This window comes from Olea europaea, unplaced genomic scaffold (assembly GCF_002742605.1).
Source record: "Olea europaea var. sylvestris unplaced genomic scaffold, O_europaea_v1 scaffold2614, whole genome shotgun sequence".
NCBI classification, from domain to species: Eukaryota; Viridiplantae; Streptophyta; class Magnoliopsida; order Lamiales; family Oleaceae; genus Olea; species Olea europaea.
Genome location: NW_019244467.1, coordinates 52,763 through 58,662, shown reverse-complemented (window position 1 = coordinate 58,662; position 5,900 = coordinate 52,763). Strand labels below are relative to the sequence as shown.

The 5,900-nt window shown below is 31.6% G+C and overlaps 1 long non-coding RNA gene across 1 annotated transcript; it reads left to right on the top strand.

Moving 5' to 3' along the window:
- Nucleotides 1-3,807: 3,807 nt before the first annotated feature.
- On the top strand, nucleotides 3,808-5,229 carry LOC111383115. Its single transcript, XR_002700694.1, has 2 exons — nucleotides 3,808-4,078; nucleotides 4,885-5,229. It is a non-coding gene; the product is annotated as an uncharacterized LOC111383115 (long non-coding RNA).
- Nucleotides 5,230-5,900: the final 671 nt, after the last annotated feature.

The following is a 5,900-nucleotide window of genomic DNA, read 5'->3' as shown; positions in this document are numbered from 1 at the left end:
ATTGTTGTTGGACTTATTACAATGGATTGGTTTGGAATTAATTCAAAAGACTAATTATGTCTTGAGCTCATCTGACTTGGGATTTTAGTAAATGTAATGGGCTTAGGATTTCTGAAATCTTAGACATACAAAGTCTTTGTTTAGGGTTTGAAAGAATTCTAAATATTCTTTCTGACACACAAAAATAGGTGAAAATCTTAAAACTAATTCTCTCAAAATTCAACTAGCGATTGTGAATTGTTTATGGTATTGGAGTTTCAAGTTTGTTCTCTTCGTGTGGTTTTTTGTTAGATTGTTTGACAATGAGACAGTTTTATATATACTGGAATTTGGTAGTTCAGATACAAAATCATCCCAACTTATTAAAATCGTCAAAAGTATACCTTCTATCACACATTCTTTCTAAACACAAGGTTATCTGACATTTTGGGTGTTGAAAACTGTTTATATTCCGTTATGCATGCTTAAGTAAGATTTAGATTTACACACACAAGTTGGATATAAAATAATATTTAATTTATAACGGACTGAATGAATCTATGTACGAGAAAATTTATAGGTTAAACTTTTTAGATGAAACCACAAGTTTCTATAACTGGTCACGTGAATGTGTGAAATGCACGGAAAAACTGTGAGCTTCAATTAATATTGTCACGGTAGATGTTTTAGGATTGTGAATTCATGAGTAGGTGGACCATAAGGGGTCATGCGGGTTTGACACGGTGGAGTTATTATGAAGAAGGAGGTTAAAAGCATTGAAATCAAAGATTTTTAGAATTCATAAAAGGTGGTTTGAGTTCTTCAAGAAGTAAGAGCAAAAACCAGGGCCCTCGATGAAGTACAGTTGAATGGAGACATATATACGAATGTATCATCACTTGATGGATAGCTGTATGATCATGTGTGGGTCATGATGATTTGTATTTAGTTCAAATGGGAAATTAAAAAGATATGCTCTTCAGATAAATCCCACAAGTGTACGAGATCGTTGACAAGTAATATGTGATAAGTTTTTGTATCGTCAAAGGTGGAATAAATAATAATCATTATGTACTAGTTGTTTATCAAATTCAACGTGGTAAAACAAAAGAGATGTTGATTATCGTAATTATCCTAACTTAAGCTATGAATTTTGTAAATGCATGATTTTTATCAAGTTATGAGATGAATGTATCGGATTTCAGAATTTACCTACTGGCATCTATTTCTAATTCTCGAACTGCATAGTTTAGTGTGTTCAAGTGCTTGTGATAATCCTATATTGTTTATCTTCTTTTTCAAAATAAATCAAACTTATTCTAGGCATGTTCTAATCTTAGTCCTAATTCAAATTCATATGCAAAGAAATGCATCGAACTATACGAATATCAAATGAGATTTCCCACGCCAAAAACGTTATTCATAATATTTATTACCCGTGTATCTATTCTGCAATATTTTAAACATACTGTGAGTCTTCTAACACAGCGATAAAATAATTGATTATCTAAATGATGTGTACAAGCATTCAAATAATGAATTAATCATATATAATTAATCAAGAACACAAGAACTAAACTACTTATTCTTTAAATTAGAAATAGATATATCCAATGATCTCATCATCATCCAATACGCTTTGAAGTTTAGCCAATAGCGTGTATAAATATAAATTCTACAATATGTATTGAACAGACATCACTCGAAATAAAGAAGAACTAGAAACTTCAATTTCTTGTCATTCTAACTCGAATCCGAGCTTTACAACTTCGAAATATTGTGTTAATTAACTTCTTACCTCTTGCTAGACATTTTCTATGCGATATAATGATTACTCAATTGTTGTTGACGGCCTCCCTTAGGTTAAAACAAGGCTAGGAAGTCATTCCACACAAGGTTGGACTTAAAAAGAAACTTGAATCCTCCTCTGGAGGAAGTCATGCGTACGCATGTGGTCAGCTACAATTTGCTCCCTAAACTTTCTCAAATGCGTAATTTGGTCCTTTATCAACCCTTTTTAGTCTTTTGTCTTCTTTGCTAGTACAACCTCTAGCACTCTCAATCTTCGTCATAAGATTCGACACAACTTTTGAGTTGGATTTCTAGAAATTTTGCCCTTTCCCTCATTTTTCTCCAATTCCGTCATGTTCATTGATCTTTGCCTAACTAAAATAATATACATAGAATTAAGCTATAATTCATTAAAATCTCCAACAAATACTCTAGTTTAACGGTCTAAATAAATGTACAAAACATACTTATCATATGTGATAAAAAAAATCCCATATTAAATAGTAAGATGCTTAAGGTTAACTTTTGTCTCGAATGAATAATTTTACAGTGTTTTCTAATTCTAAAAGAATGCGTGGACCATTTTATTAAAGAGGTTCATCAATTTTATTTATAGGTTGAGAATTCATTTATGAATATAGTTATATTGGTGGGTGGTCATTTGTTCCAATAAATGCATTGATTGGTATGTCTTCCTAATTGTGCGTGACAAAAACACTACCTCACAAGAACTCTTGTATGTGTTTTGCATCTTGTCCTTAATAGGTTTTGATCACGTGCCGTGCTTGATTCTTGCATATTTCTGTATAAATTTCGACCTCTTAATAACTTCGATTTGTAATACTTTTTTTTTTTTTGGGGGGGTCATATAAGCTTGATAGTATTTGGCCTTGACCCTAGCAAGGGTAAGGGCTCAACAACTTTAACTTGGTCAAACTTTGGCCCTTGCTAACAATACCAAGCTCATGTTCTTTCTATAGATATGGACATAGTATCAAGATTTCCAATAAAGTAGGAAAATATTTTCATGTCATACCATATATATTTAGATTGTGTGTATCACATAGAGTTATCTTATACATGATATGTCTATTTTATCCATTGCTAACTTGATTTGCTCCAATTATACGTCCTCTAGCTTCTCCATGCTGAGCTCCATTTTAAATTCTTCACAGTTTAAATGGTTTTCTTCTTCAAATCATTGATCAAAATTTACAATGGCTAAAGTTTTCTTTGGGACCTATATCTCTTTACCTCTACCATCTAATATTGGGTGTAAGGTTTTTACGTATCCCTCTCGTATATGCCATTGTTTTAATGAATAGATAAGATTGTGATCAACATCAAACTCCACATCTACATTTAGGTTGAGACCTACAAATCTCACTCGTTCATGAATGGATTGAATTAAGAATAAAAAAGTTGCACGGCTCAATTATTATATTGGTGTTCACTAATTTATGAAAATTGTATATACATGATGAGTCCTTCGACGAGAAACGACTTTATCTTGTATGCGAAAAGACATATTATAGAAACAATTTAAATAAACAAATTTGTCTTATATCTAACAAGTTAGACTTCTAAACGAGTTGCTCAACGCATAATATACAAAACTCAATGAAACGATTTGATAAAATAGAGATAATACCACACAATTCCATAGCAAGACAAGAATGAAATTATCATTTCTATTTTTAGTATATTGTCTATACATAACAATAAATCGAGTGAGCAAACCACTTTATAATTGTCTTCTTATATATTCTCTCTGTATTTATCTTTTATATTAAATTTCATCGTGTGTGTATGTGTGTGAGAGAGAAAATTGAGGTTTCTTCCAAAGTCGCATTAGCTTTGTCCGCATGGTGGAGGCGTCGGCGTGATATTATTCAACTTGTCTCACTATGGACCACTCTTCTACTTATAAATTATAATATAATTAATATTATTGCTTATAAATTATAATTATATTCTTAACTTTTCAGTCTATATGAAACAAGATTAAAACTAACATAGATGCATCAGAGAAAATTGGATTTTTTGGCCGTCTATAAATAACCATCCATCTTGTTTCAAGTTTTCAAAGTCTTTCCTTCAACCCTTATCTCTCTGTCTCTCCTCCACCATCACCGCCACCGTGACTCCACCACCGCCACCGCCATGCATATGTATATCGTGCACCACTAGCAGATGAAGCTGCCAGCATGATCTTAACTCGCCTTTGATCAACATCGACTCGGGGAGAGATCAGATCATGCGGCAGCTTCACCTGTTATCGGATCACGAAAATCTTTATCTGTATACAGTAAGCAACCCTAAATTCTTTTGGTCCGTAATTCCTTCGTTCTGAATATTAGTACAAATTAATGAATTATTAGTTTTTAGATTTTGGCTTACTTTACTTTAGGTATCAACTGCAAGTGATGGCACTGGCTTATTTTAAATTCATCATTTTTCTGTATTTATTAGATAACTAAAGATGAAGGGTTGATAAACGGCAGTGACAATTCTACTTTCCAAGGGCCACTTATTTCTTCATTTTTCATTCTTCATTACCATTAATTATTCTTTTCCAAGAACCAAACCAATCTTCCTCTTTTTTCCCCCCTCTTTTTTTTAATCATTATAGGGAGTCATCTATGAACAATAATATGGTAATGTCCAAGACCAAGAAATTTAAGAAATAAATAATTGCGAATTCTTTTTTTCACAGACAAAAATAAAAAATTCTTGATTAAATATTGATATTAGAGTGTTGCGAGAGTAGAGGATGGGAATCTTGGAGTCGGGAAGAGGTTTATGTTAGAATTGCTGGTGAATAAATTTGGTCTGTTTGGATCTTTTGAGATCCCTCCTTTTTCTGGCAATTTTGTATTATTTACATCCCGTTTTGTATAGCCTTTTTTAGAAGTTCCTATTGGTTGCATGATTTAATTATATTATCTCTTGCTCTTTACCATATAAAGCCAACTCAAAAGGTATAAAGCCAATTCTTCATTTAATTTTTTTTTTTTTTTAGTTCTTTGATCTTTGATAATATTTTGTGTATAAAAGCTGTATGAAATGTTAATCGAGTCTTTTTTTTATTTTTATTTTTATTTTTTATGATAGGAAAACCCGCAGTCGTTACCTTTCGGATGCATACTGGGTAAATTCTCGGACTGACATAATAGCCTGCAAATCACGCTAATCAGGTAAATTACACCAGGCAAACCCGGTGTGACAGACTCGATCGAGAAGGTGTTGGTAAGAAGAATCGAACTCGTGATCAAAAGCCTCTGCACTTACCTGCTCCACCACCCCCATGAGAGGCGAGCGCACGTCAAATATTTTAAGTAAAACAGACTTGTCTATATACAATTAGCAAATAAATAATCTACATGATTGATCTAGACATTTGATACAATTTATATCATTTATAAATTCAATCAAAGTTAAACGTTAATTTTAACCACACATTTATGATTAGTATTCATTTTATTCACACATTTTATAAGACTCACTACCATTCCTCACATTATTACAATTTATAGTTTGCTAAGGGAGGTAAATTCCAATTCATAATTGTGTATTTATGCATTTAACATGAATGTTTTACAAATCAGATAAATTCAACAAAATCTCGACTCACTAAACTTTGATTTGTCAGTTATTTGAACTACAATTTTATTTCAAATGAATCACTAAACTTAATTTTAATTTTCAAATTTCATCTTAATCACTAAAATATATCACATGATATCTCTCAAACTTTCAAGTTCCTACTGGTTGCGTGATTGAATTATACAGGTCTTCCACATAACTGATATATGACATGCCAACTTACTATTACACTACATAAAATTGTTAAATTAAAATTAAAATAAATAAATAAATAAATAAAAATATATACACACACACACATTTTTAATCTTTTAATCTAAAGACATGACACCTTTGTTTTACCATTTTCTTTTCTAGAGTGCCACGTACTTGTCAGTTGTGGTAGATTACGAAACTTGACAAAGTGGTGATATTTGAAACAAAATCAAATTTAGTGACTAATAAAAAATAATAGTAAACTTTAGTCTCAACTGAGATTTTGCTGAAATTTCAATGACTGCAAATGAAACGGTTTCTCAAATGTT